Raw genomic sequence first — 13,971 nt, 5'->3', positions numbered from 1 at the left:
TGGCCATACACTGTATGATGTGCATTTGATGCCAAATGGATTGATTCATCCATACCTAAACCAAATCTCAAATTTCTTATCTCTTCTTTGAAAACGGGCCACAAATTATCTATATGATGCCATGCGGGTGTGTCTATAGGGATCCTCCATTTTCCATCACTTGAACGATGACTAGCATGCCATGACATGAGCTTTCCAATAGACTTACACTTGAACAAAAGTTTATACGTGGAACAATCGAAAAATGTCGCAAAACCTTATGAGGCACATCCATTGACTTCATCTCCTTTTCATATCTTGATTCGCCACAAATAGGATACTCTCGTGCAAACTCATGAATCCCACGAAATAAGACACAATCATTGACACATGCATGGATCTTGACATAATCGAGGCCTCCCAGAGATGTCAAGTAATGTCTAGCTTGCTCTCTCTTAGTTGGCAATTTGTTTCCTTTTGGAAGCATTTGTGATAATAACCTATATATATATTTAAAAGTGAGTTAAAAAACCACCAACATATATTTCTGTCTGATTTCAAAATAGAATTAACAAATAATATTATGATTCATATATAAGCCAAAATGAATTGATACCTACTTCAATAACGCATCCAAACTGACATTACTCCATCCATAAATTGTTTGCAATTTAAGTATCTCGAGGGACGCACGAAGAACGGAGTACGTACAACCTTCATACAACGGAGTAGATGATGCTACATATAGTGGATCATCTGGCTTCGTAGAGTGACCTTCTCCCGGCTGCGAAAATAGATGGTGTACCATGTTGTCCAAAATCTCATTCTCTACGACTTGATGGGGCATTTCATGAGGGCTACTATCATGTTTGTAAGTCTCTACTCTTCTTAAAGACTCTACCTCCTCGCGTCGACGTTTTGCAGCCTCTTGATGCCCGGGAGGGAGCATCTGAGGATGTGGCACCGCATCCTGCTCAACCACAAAAGAGAGTTTCATGTACGTTGATATATAATTCCCATAACATAGACATGCAATCTTAGTGGTAAAAAAAAACTATGAATACCAGTGATTTTTCTCGGTCCCATTCTCCATATAAGCTAAGGTGTGACATTGCAATTGGATGTGCTTGAAAAATACACCCTCGACAACGATCACACATGCATTTAATTTTTTGTCGTAGCCATGCATCTCGATTATGAAGACGCAATGTTTCATCCTCACTTGAGGATGTGCTCATTGACTCATCAGCTTGCACCGCACTAGGTGATGACGACATCGACATCATTAAACCTAATTCATGACAACATCAAATTGTTTTTCATTCATATATTTACATAAGATATTAATTTTAAATACAAAAAAATCATCATAAATACATTAAAACTTATGATAATAATTCACTATTAAAACTTATCTTAATAACAAAAAATTATGATAAATCCCAAATGCACGTCTATATCCGCGTTTAACAACGCGTCTATATTCGCGTCTATCTGAAAGATAGACGCACATATACACGCGAAAATAGACGCACACGTCAAAATTCAAACCATACTCAAATCATTTCTTTTCAAACAGCGTCTTTTCTTTCCTACGTTTTTTGTGGTTTTGAAGCTTGAGTTTAGCCGACATGCGGTCTCTTCATGCCTCACCTAGTCTCTTCATGCCTCACCTCCTCATGACTCACCTCTTCTTTCATTTCAAACACACAAGAAGGAAAAAAGGAAATCCAAGGAGAGGAAGAAAGAGAGAACAAGAAAGAGGAGAACAAGAAGAAGCAGCAAGCAAGCAAGCAAGCATCAAGGGAGGGTAACTTACCAAGGAGAGGAAGAAGGAGAAGGAGAAGTGCCACCACTCGCCACACCAAACAAGCGCCACCACCCGCCACACCAAACACCCAAGGTGAGTCTCTCTCTCTCTCTCTCTCTCTCTCTCTCTTTCTCTCTCTTTGTTTCTCTATTCCTTTCTCTGCTCTGTCTGTGTATTTAGGATTTGTGATTCCATTATGTATTGCATTATGTAAATCGTCAATGGCGGTCGTCAGTTTAATATCGACTGACTGAGCGCGTCTGCTAGCGCGTCTACATCTCAATGTAGACACAGACATAGACGCGAAAAAATGTTTCCTTTCAGAGCGTCTGAGGGTGCGTCTTAGAGCGCGTGTGCTAGCGCGTGTGCTCTGCAATGTACACGCGATGATACACGCGCTTAATAGAAGGTTGACCTTGTGATCTACATGAGATTCTACACGCACATTGACCTCGGATGCGCGTCTGGAAGCGCATTTGTGTTGCATATTAGATGCGCAGATAGACACGCTGGACAGAAATTGACTTGAGATCGTGTCTGGCAGCGCGTCTGTGCTGCATGTTAGATGTACGGATAGACGCGGGGATACATGTGCCAAGTCTCCCAGTTCTAATATTAAACAATATATTTTCACAATGATGAATGTGACCAATCCCATGTGTGTGTTTATTAGTTTTCTTGTTTAAGAGAAGCATTAGCACTTAAGTGTTATGCTCAATGTCTAAAGAAAGCTCTTTGAAAATGTAGGTAATATATGATTTTTTGTATGCAAATAAATTTATCATTTTTTGTGTTTTTTTTGCAGATGTCGTATCCTGGTTCATCTAGCAATGACCCAGATGTGGATCGCATGAATGATACATTGGCCTCCTTTGGCAAGGGGGTCAATGCCTTTTTTGGAGGTTTTCCTAGTAGGGAAGACTTCATGGGAGAGATGACCAGACACCTTGGCCACTCTCCCACAGCGGACGAGGTGTTCAGTGTCATGTCTGGGACGCCTCTTGCGTCTTTGCTTGGCACTACTTCCCAGACTCCACATGCATGTACTCCACATACAGGTACTCCATATGCAGGTACTCCACATACTCCACATGCATCGGCTGAAGCACAAGCATCTGTAGAAGCACGTGCATTTGCAGAAGCTCATGTGTCTAGCGAGGCAAAGGGCAGTCGACAGAGAGGGAGAGTCGAGGGGGAGGAAGAGGGTTGTGTGAGGGTTGCCTAGGAGGTGGCGAGCGATCACCCTCACTAGTAGATGATGTAGAGGAGGTTGTACGCCATTACTATAGAGTTACAGATGCCGGTGGCATCTTTCATGATGATGAGGGAAGGGATGTAATGGCGTACATGAGGAGCGTCGTGCATGCAACGTATAAATATTGTTTCATTGCCTTCAAAAATCAGAAAAGTGGCTTGTGGCAGGAGGTGTTGAGGGCAGTCCATAGGAAGTACCCAAATCTTGAGGGTCAGCGATTCTGGGATGATTGGGGACGTACAAAAGTGAGGGATATGCTTCATAACAAAAGATCCCACCTCATGACACAGACCAGGGACTCACTGCAGAGGTTGGAGGAGGGGCGTGGAGCCTACAGCCAACCACCTGTGCCACCGCGTAGAGTGGAAGAAAGCCAAGAAGAAAGCAGCTGAGAAAGTGAAGAGTCCCCAGCACGTAGAGGCACGACGGATCCAAATGGAAACCATAAGATCCTTGCATTACAGATCGGACGGCAGAGAGTCGTGGGAGGTAGAGTTTGTAAGTATATTTTCATTTTTAGTTTTTTTAAATTTATATTTCTTTCAATTCTTTATATATTTTAGTCTAATATATTCTGACGTCTAATTGTTTGTATAACTCTAAATGTTTTACAGAATACCATCGTTGGTAGGACACCTATTCCTAGAGAGGTAGGTTATCATCAAGGCCATAACCGCGCATCGACATGGCTTCACTTTTATGAGGAGGGTCTCATCACTGAGGACCAATACAACCGGGCCATGAGGATTCGACAGCCAGAGGAGGTATGTTTTTCTTACTTTCCTATTAAGAGTATAACTAATTATAACTTTTTCTCCAGCTTGTCTATGTAAGCAACCTTGATCTTTTGTGTGTGTAGGCGAACCCGGATGTGGAGCATAGCGAGGAGGGGGATAGCGACGCTAGTAGTCATGGTGGTACTAACGAGGATGTTTCCTCTTCAGTTTCGTAGAGGAGCACCATACCTCCTCATGAGGCCTTCTTTTCTTGTATATGTACGATATCTCTTTGAGCCTACTACTTGCGGCTACGCTTTAGGTCGCAAGTACTTAAAACTTCCCTTGTAAATGCTTTGATATATAATGAATACACGGACTTTTACTTTCAATTCTCATGCACATAAGATACATTGTATTTTTCCCAAATACACAATCAGATATATGGGAGGAGGAAAAAAAACCCGACATGCTCTTTGGTTTTTTTTTTCCAATTTTGTTTTGCGTGTCTATCAGCACGTCTAAATTGCATATATTTCGCGTTTATTCGCACGTCTATAATGCAGAGTACACGCGCTTATACACGCGCTTCACAATTCAAATTAAAAAAAGAAATTAAATATCTTTTTTTAAAATGACATTTTTTGTTTTCCGTTCGCGTCTATCAGTGCTTGTAAGAGCGCGTTTACCAGCGTGTTTATATGCGCGTGCATATGTGCGTCTATTGAGCGTCTATTTGTGCGTGTAAATTCGTTGATATATGCGATTATAGACGCGAAATGATAGACGCGCAAATAGACGGGCGGATAGACGTGCTCGTAAGTTTTTCTCTGTATTCAAAAATCGCGTCTAAATGTGCGTCTATGAGGCCTTTTTGTTGTAGTGGCTCCGTATATGGGCTACAATGAGATCAATAATTTTTCAATAAAATCTTGAAGAAATTTATAAATCAGGACACTCTAATCTCATTAGAAATCAATACTTCCATCTCCAAAATCACTACAAGGAAATGGGCAAATAGCGACATCCATTTGCGATGAAAAATAGCCGTGTCGTTATCAACGTCGTTATTTGCATCACAAGTGACATTAATAGGGATACCCTCTTGAGAAAAAAAAGGGGAAAAAAAAAAGGAGCATGGTGTTTATGGGAAATAGTTTCAAGAGAAAGCGAGAGAGACTATGGCTTTGAGAGGGAGAGGGAGAGGAATAGGGAAAGAGAGACAAGGAGAGCTTTTCACCACTATTGCCATCGCCGTCGCCATACACGAAGAAGAGGAAGAAGTGTACGAGGAAAAAAGAAAGGATGTCGCGAAGAGGAGACGAAAGATCCATCCTCGGGCCTTTGTGGTAGGTACATTGCCTCTTCTTGCTTTGTTCTTGTGTTTTCTTCTTTTCTTTTGTTTGTTTTTATTTGTAATGAGATGCATTCACTACAACAAAAAGGCCTCATAGATGCACATTTAGACGCGATTTTTGAATACCTCTAAAAACTTACAGGCGCGTCTATCCGCCCGTCTATTTGCGCGCCTATCATTTCGCATCTATAATCGCATGTATCAACGAATTTACACGCACAAATAGAGGCGCAATAGACGCACATATACACACGCATATAGACACGCTGGTAAACGCGCTCTTACAAGCACTGATAGATGCGAACGGAAAAAAAAAAGTCATTTTTAAAAAAACTATATTTAATTTCTTTCTTTAATTTGAATTATGAAGCGCATGTACTCTGCATTATAGATGCACGAATAAACACGAAATATCTGCAATTTAGACGCGCTGATAGACGCGCAAAACAGAACTGGAAAAAAAAACCAGAGAGCATTAGATTGTGTATTTTTCCCCCCTCCCATACATTAGATTGTTCCCCCCTCCCATACATTAGATTGTGTATTTTGAAAAAAGACAATATATCTTACGGGCACGAGAATTGAAAGTAAAAGTTCATGTATTCATTATTTATCAAAGCATTTACAAGGGAAGTTTTGAGTGCTTGCGACTTAAAGCGTAGCCGCAAGCAGTAGGCTCAAAGAGATATCATACATATACAAGAAAACAAGGCCTCATGAGGAGATATGGTGCTCCTCTACGAATCTAAAGAGGAAACATCCTCGCTACTACCACCATGGCTACTAGAGTCGCTATCCCTCTCCTCACTATGCTCCACATCCGGGTTCGCCTACACACACAAAAGATCAAGGTTGCTTACATAGACAAGGTGGAGAAAAAGTCATCATTAGTTATACTTTTAATAGGAAAGTAAGAAAAACATACCTCCTCTGGCTGTCGAATCCTCATGGCCCAGTTGTATTGGTCCTCAGTGATGAGACCCCCCTTATAAAAGTGAAGCCATGTCATTGCGTGGTTATGGCCTCGATGGTAACCTACCTCTCTAGGGGTAGGTGTCCTACCAACGATATATAAATTAGAGATATACAAACAATTAGACGTCACAATATATTAGACTAAAATATATAAAGAATTGAAAGAAATATAAATTAAAAAAAACTAAAAATCAAAATATACTTACAAAATTTGCCTCCCATGACTCTCTGACGCCCGATCCGTAATGCGACGATCCCATGGTTTCCATTTGGATCCCTGGCGCCTCTGCGTGCTGGCGACTCTTCACTTTCTTAGCTGCTTTCTTCTTGGCTTTCTTCCACTCTACGCGGTGGCACACATGTGGTTGGTTGTAGGCTCCATGCCCCTCCTCCAGCCTCTGTAGTGAGTCCCTAGCCCGTGTCATGAGGTGGGATCTTTTGTTGTGAAGCATATCCCTCACTTTTGTACGTCCCCAATCATCCGAGAATCACTGATCCTCAGGATTTGGGTACCTCCTATGGACTGCCCTCAACACCTCCTGCCACAAGCCACTTTTTTTATTTTTGAAGGCAATGAAACAATCTTTATACGTCGCATGCACAACGCTCCTCATGTACGCCATTACATCCCTTCCCTCATCATCATGAAAGATGCCACCAGCATCTGTAACTCTATAGTAACGGCGTACAACCTCCTCTACATCATCTACTGGTGAGGGTGATCGCTCGCCACCTCCTAGGAAACCCCCACACAACCCTCTTCCTCCCCCTCGACTCTCGCTTCTCCCTCTCTGTCGACTGCCCTCTGCCTCGCTGAACGCACGAGCTTCTGCAAATGTACGTGCTTATGCAAATGCTTGTGCTTCAGCCGATGCATGTGGAGCACGTGGAGTACCTGCATATGGAGTACCTCTATGTGGAGTACCTGCATGTGGAGTCTAGGAAGTAGTGCTAGGCAAAGACACCAGAGGCGTCCCAGACATGACACTAAACACCTCGTTCGCTGTGGGAGAGCAGCCAAGGTGTCTGGTCATCTCTCCCATGAAGTCTTCCCTACTAGGAAAACCTTCAAAAAATGCATTGACCCCCCTACCAAAGGAGGCCAATGTATCATTCATGCGATCCACATCTGGGTCATTGCTAGATGAATCAAGATACGACATCTGCAAAGAAAACACAGGAAAAAGACAAATTTATTTGCATACAAAAAATCATATATTACCTACATTTTCAAAGAGCTTTCTTTAGACATTGAGCATAACACTTAAGTGCTAATGCTTCTCTTAAACAAGAAAACTGATAAACACAAACATGGGATTGGTCACATTCATCATTGCAAAAATATATTGTTTAATATTAGAATTGGGAGACCTGGCACGTGTATCCCCGCATCTATCCGTGTATCTAGCATGCAGCACAGACGCGCTGCCAGACGCGCATCTCAGGTCAATTTCTGTCGAGTGCGTCTATTTGCGCATCTAACATGCAGCACAGATGCGCTTCCAGATGCGCATCCAAGGTCAATGTGCATGTATAATCGCATATAGATCACAAGGTCAACCTTCTGTTAAGCGCGTGTATCATCACGTGTACATTGCAGAGCACACGCGCTCTAAGACGCGCCCTCAGACTCTCTGAGAGGAAATATTTTTTTGCATCTATGTCTGTGTCTACACTGAGATGTAGACGCGCTAGCAGACACGCTCGGTCGGCCGATATTAAACCGACGACCGCCATTGACGATTTATATAATGCAATACATAATGGAATCACAAATCCTAAATACACAGACAGAGCAGAGAAAGGAAGAGAGAAACAAAGAGAGAGAAAGAGAGGGAGAGAGAGAGTCACCTTGGGTGTTTGGTGTGGCGGGTGGTGGCACTTGTTTGGTGTGGCGGGTGGTGGTGCTTCTCCTTCTCCTTCTTCCTCTCCTTGGTAAGTTACCCTCCCTTGATGCTTGCTTGCTTGCTTGCTGCTTCTTCTTGTTCTCTCTTTCTTCCTCTCCTTGGCTTTCCTTTTTCCCTTCTTGTGTGTTTGAAATGAAAGAAGAGGTGAGTCATGAGGAGGTGAGGCATGAAGAGACTAGGTGAGGCATGAAGAGATTGCATGTTGGCTAAACTCAAGCTTCAAAACTGCAAAAAACGTAGGAAAGGAAAGGCGTAGTTTGAAAAGAAATGATTTAAGTATGGTTTGAATTTAGACGTGTGCGTCTATTTTCGCATGTATATGTGCGTCTATTTTTCAGATAGACGCGATTATAGACGCGTTGTTAAACACGGATATAGACGTGCATTTGGGATTTATCATAATTTTTTGTTATTAAGATAAGTTTTGATAGTGAATTCTTATCATAAGTTTTAATGTATTTATGATGATTTTTGTGTACTTAAAATTAAGATCTTATATAAACATATGAATGACAAATATTTTGATGTTGTCATGAATTAGGTTTAATCATGTCGACATCGTCATCACCTAGTGTGGTGCAAGCTGATGAGTCAATGAGCACATCCTCAAGTGAGGATGAAACATTGCGTCTTCATAATCGAGATGCATGGCTACGACAAAAAATTAAATGCATGTGTGATCGTTGTCAAGGGTGTATTTTTCAAGCATGTCGAATTGCAATGTCACACCTCAACTTGTATGGAGAATGGGACTGAGAAAAATCACCGGTATTCATAGTTTTTTTTACCACTAAGATTGCATGTCTATGTTACGGGAATTATATATCAACGTACATGAAACTCTCTTTTGTGGTTGAGCAGGATGCGGTGCCACATCCTCAGATGCTCCCTCTCGGGCGTCAAGAGGCTGCAAAACGTCGACGCGAGGAGGCAGAGTCTTTAAGAAGAGTAGAGACTGACGAACATGATAGTAGCCCTCATGAAATGCCCCATCAAGTCGTAGAGAATGAGATTTTGGACAACATGGTACACCATCTATTTTTGCAGCCGGTTCAGGGAGAAGGTCACTCTACGAAGCCAAATGATCCACTATATGTAGCATCATCTACTCCATTGTATGAAGGTTGTACGTACTCCGTTCTTTGTGCGTCCCTCAAGATACTTAACTTGCAAATAATTTATGGATGGAGTAATGTCAGTTTGGATGCGTTATTGAAGTAGGTATCAATTCAGTTTGGCTTATATATGAATCATAATATTATTTGTTAATTCTATTTTGAAATCAGACAAACATATATGTTGGTGGTTTTTTAACTCACTTTTAAAAATATATATAGGTTATTATCACAAATGCTTCCAAAAGGAAACAAATTGTCAACTAAGAGAGAGCAAGCAAGACATTACTTGACAACTCTGGGAGGCCTCGATTATGTCAAGATCCAGCATGTGTCAATGCTTGTGTCTTATTTCGTGGGATTCATGAGTTCGCACGAGAGTGTCCTGTTTGTGGCGAATCAAGATACGAAAAGGAGATGAAGTCAATGGATGTGCCTCGTAAGGTTTTGCGACATTTTTTGATTGTTCCACGTATAAAACTTATGTTCAAGTGTAAGTCTATTGGAAAGCTCATGTCATGGCATGCTAGTCATCGTTCAAGTGATGGAAAATGGAGGATCCCTGCAGACACACCCGCATGGCAATATATAGATAATTTGTGGCCCGTTTTCAAAGAAGAGACAATAAATTTGAGATTTGGTTTAGGTATGGATGGAATCAATCCATTTGGCATCAAAAGCACATCATACAATGTATGGCCAGTGGTATTGGTGAACTATAATATTCCTCCATCCATGGCAATTAAAAAGGGACATGTGATGTTGTCCCTTCTGATTCCTGGAAAGCACAATGTAAAAAACATGGACATTTACTTAGAGCATTTGATTGAAGAGTTAGAAATGTTATGGGAAGGTATTGAGGTGCAAGATACAAGCGCATCTGCATCCTCTAGAGATTTCACATTGAAGGCCATGTTGTTATGGACCATGCACGACTTTCTAGGATACGGAGAGTGTTCATGTACATGTATATAACTCTATATTTGAAATTCAAGAATTGAATCAATTGCATTTTAGTAATTCACTTATTTTTTCAAGTTTAACCACGTCAAGATATTATGCATGTCCTATTTGCGGTCCCTCTCTAGTTTCCTCTAGGCCGGCACGTTTAAAGAAGGTTATCTATGACAATCATCATCGATTTCTTCCTATTGACCATGCCAAATATGTTCTCCCTACTAATGGAATGACTCCACAATCTCTAACCATTCGAGATTGGAAGGAGAGATGGATTAATGCCGATAGCCACCCTCCACTCGGCATGAGTCGGTAAGAACTGCATTTCTCTCAACTGACTTTAAAGTATTTAGCATGATGAATTGTTTGCATAATATATTGTTTGTTTGTTAGGTTCTCTATATTCTTTCGTCTTCCATACTGGACTAAACTCAAGATCAATCACATGTTGGACCCCATGCACATATTCAAAAATATTGTATCTACATTATGGGATCACTTGATAGGGGCTCCTGATTCAGTTAATGTAAGGGAGGATTTATGTAACATTGGTCGCATGAGACGAGCCTGGCCACGCATTGGACCTAGAGGAAAGATTGAGCTACCCCATGCACCTTGGATGTTGTCAAAGAACGAGAAAAAATAGTGAAGGAACAAATATATAGCTTTCGAACACCCACAGGATGTATGAGATGTCTCAAGGGAACCTTCATAAAGAAAAAGAAAAGAGGTGTGGAGCAACTATCTGGTTTGAAGTCCCACGATTGGCACAAAATGATTCAAGTAAGGGTATCTCTAACCATGAATATAGTAATTAGTGGCGTAACTATGTGTAAATTTTGGGGTATGATGACTTTTTTCTCAACTAATCATTTGATCTATGAATATTGTTTACATTCAGTTCGTACTTCCTACTAGCATATCCCATTGTGCCTTCAAAGATGTACGTGATATCGTTTACAAGATGGGAGAGCTTGTGAGGTGTGTATACATTGTATTTTTTCATTATATATCTTTGAATTTCTACACAAAAATAAACAATTCTCAAATACATCTTGACAGATACGTGAGCTCGAAGGAAATTGATCCAAACACATTGCAAGATGCTCGAGTATTATCTGTTGAGGTGGTTTGTTTGGTGGAGGAAAATTTTCCTTGATCCATTTTGACTACTCAATTACATTTACTCGTACATTTGATTGATGAGATCGCACTTTGTGGGGTAGTTCATGTAAGGTGGATGTTTTTTCTTGAGTGCTTCATGAAAACCTTGAAAGATTTTGTGAGGCAAAAAGCACGGCCTGAGGGAAGCATGGCTGAGGGTTGGTTAGTGCAATCATCCCTTGTTTATATCTCTGAATATCTTGCTGAAGTGGATCCCTCTCAACCACGACTATGGAAAGATGATGAAGACTTGAGGATGACCTCTATAGTACCTCAAGGAAAAGGAATGAGTAAAGTGCTAACAAAAGAAGAACTTCGTAAGTTAAGTAGTTTTTGTGTGCTCAATAGTGATGTTATGAGAAAATGGGTGACACTATATAATGAAGCAAGGGCAAGAAGAAAAAGCGAAAGACAAGAATTTCGCACTAGATATGGACGTAATGTCTCATTTTCAGATCATCTAAATGCGCTCCCACGTCATATTGACATAGATTGGTTATATGAGGAAATGGAGAGAATGGAAAAAGAGGAGGAAATTAATATATCTCAAGAAGAGTGGGAATACGCACGAGGTTGCATATCAAAGGTGAGACATACTATCAATTAATTTGTTTCTATAAGTTTTATTCTATATAAATAATTGACATGTTTGATCTTTTATCTTTTACTACTAGTGCACATTATTCAATGCACTTTGGTGTGAGGGTAAACATCTTCGAACTCAACGTATAGATGAAAAGAGAAATACCCAAGATTGTGGTGTCCTTGCTCACTTCGAGGCTGCCAATGGTACCATGGAAGGTTATTATGGCTTGATCTAAGATATTCTAAAGCTTGACTTCAGACGATTCTTTATATATGTACTGGATGTGAAGTGGTTTAAACAAGTGGTAACAAATGGTGAGCATTGCACAATGAGACATCATCCAAGTGGTTTTGTAATCATTGACTCTACAAGAATGACACATTAGTACTACCTCAACAATGTGAGCAGGTGTATATGTAAATGCTAATTTTTTTATATGTATACATGTGATACATATACACAATATAATAAGTACTTAAGTTTTTTGCTTTTGTTTTTCAAATACAGGTTGTGTATCATCCAATGGTAAACAATAACCGATGGTGGTATGTCATCCCTATATCTAATCGTTCAAAATCAATATATGGTAATATTACCGACATGGAGATAGCAGATGACAATCCAACAATTAATGATGATGTGCATGATGACACCATAATGGATGATATGCGTGATATAGTATAAGATCAACCTTGTGAGGATGTTCAAGGAAACCCAGAATAAGAAAATAATGTGATTGTGGATGATATTGATGAAGTTATTGAGCAATATAGCAACACATCTGATAGTGGGATAGACTTATTTGTTTCGTTACCTATTGGTAACATACACCTAGAAGTAGATAGTTTAGCAAGGGCTGATCTCATTGAAGATGAGATGGATCATTCACTGTAACATACTTAATTTGCTTATTGATTCAATGTGTATTCCTAATTCTATGCTTTTTTATCATGTGCACACGTGCATACTCAAGAATCAATAGTCAATTTTAAAGCAAGCATTGAATTTTTCATAATAAAAATGAAGTATTTTTTATCATCTTCAAGTACATAGAGAAATTACGAGATACATATTGCAATGCTTGCTACTAATTGTAAGGTTTCTGTCGCTTGCCGCTAATTACTTATATTAGGATTGTCAACTAGAGGAACTGCCATTCATTACAGAGCAATGAAAAAGTAATTATTAACTCTATTTTTTTAATTCAATGATTCAATTTATATTATTAATTCTATGGTTTTTATCATGCGCACATGTGCATGCTCAAGAATCAATTTCAGGTGGTTAAATAATTATTAACTTTGGTTTTTCAATTATGTGAATTGCTAATTTTAGGTGGTTAAATAATTGTGTGTCTGCTGGCGCGTCTATATTAGTGTCTATTTGCGCGGATATATAGACGCAAAATTCGCGTCTATTTACACGCAGGTTTACACGCATTTATAGATGCTCTGATAGATGCGCCCGACTTTGCGCATCTAACGTGCATGTCTATGCCTCGTTTCTGTTGTAGTGATTGAGAGAGAAAGAGAGGAAAGGAGAGAGGGAGAAGAAGAAATGAAAAAAAAGAGAGAACAAGAGAGAGAGAGAGAGAGAAAAAGAAAGATAACAAAGAAAGAGAGAGAGAAAGGGAGGGAGGGAGAGAGAAGAATGAGTGAGAGAAACAATGAGGAGGTGAAGAGAAACAAAGAGAGAGGCAACAAAGAAAGAGAAAGAGAGAAAAAAAGAGAGGGGGGAGAGAAAAAGAAATGGAGAGTAAAGGGAGAGGTAGATAAAAGGGTCATGTAAAGAGAAGGAGAGTGAAAAAGAAAGAGAGAGCTAGAAAGAGAAGGGGAGAAAAATGGACAGAAAGAGGGAGAAAAAGAGAGATAGAGAAAACCAATAGAGAGTGAAAGGAGAGAGAAAAAAGGAAACAATGAAAGAATTAGAGAGAACGTAATGATAGAAAAAAAAGGGCAGAGGGGGAAGAGAGGCACGAAGAGGGGTGGGGAGAGAGAATCTTTCAATGTCTTGTTTTATGAACTTTTTATTTTCTATCTTTGATTTTGATTGTAGCGAGATATGTCAAGTATGAGTGACGAGAGAAAAAGAGAGAAAGACATAGAGAAGAGAAGGGAGGGAAAGGAAAAGATGAGAAGAAGTGAGAGTGG

Source organism: Lygodium microphyllum, chromosome 24 (genome assembly GCF_053477565.2).
Source record: "Lygodium microphyllum isolate KBCC chromosome 24, Lygodium_microphyllum_v1.1.10, whole genome shotgun sequence".
In the NCBI taxonomy this organism is placed as follows: Eukaryota; Viridiplantae; Streptophyta; class Polypodiopsida; order Schizaeales; family Lygodiaceae; genus Lygodium; species Lygodium microphyllum.
The sequence above is the reverse complement of the archived record's forward strand: the minus strand, read 5'-3'. Positions refer to the sequence as shown.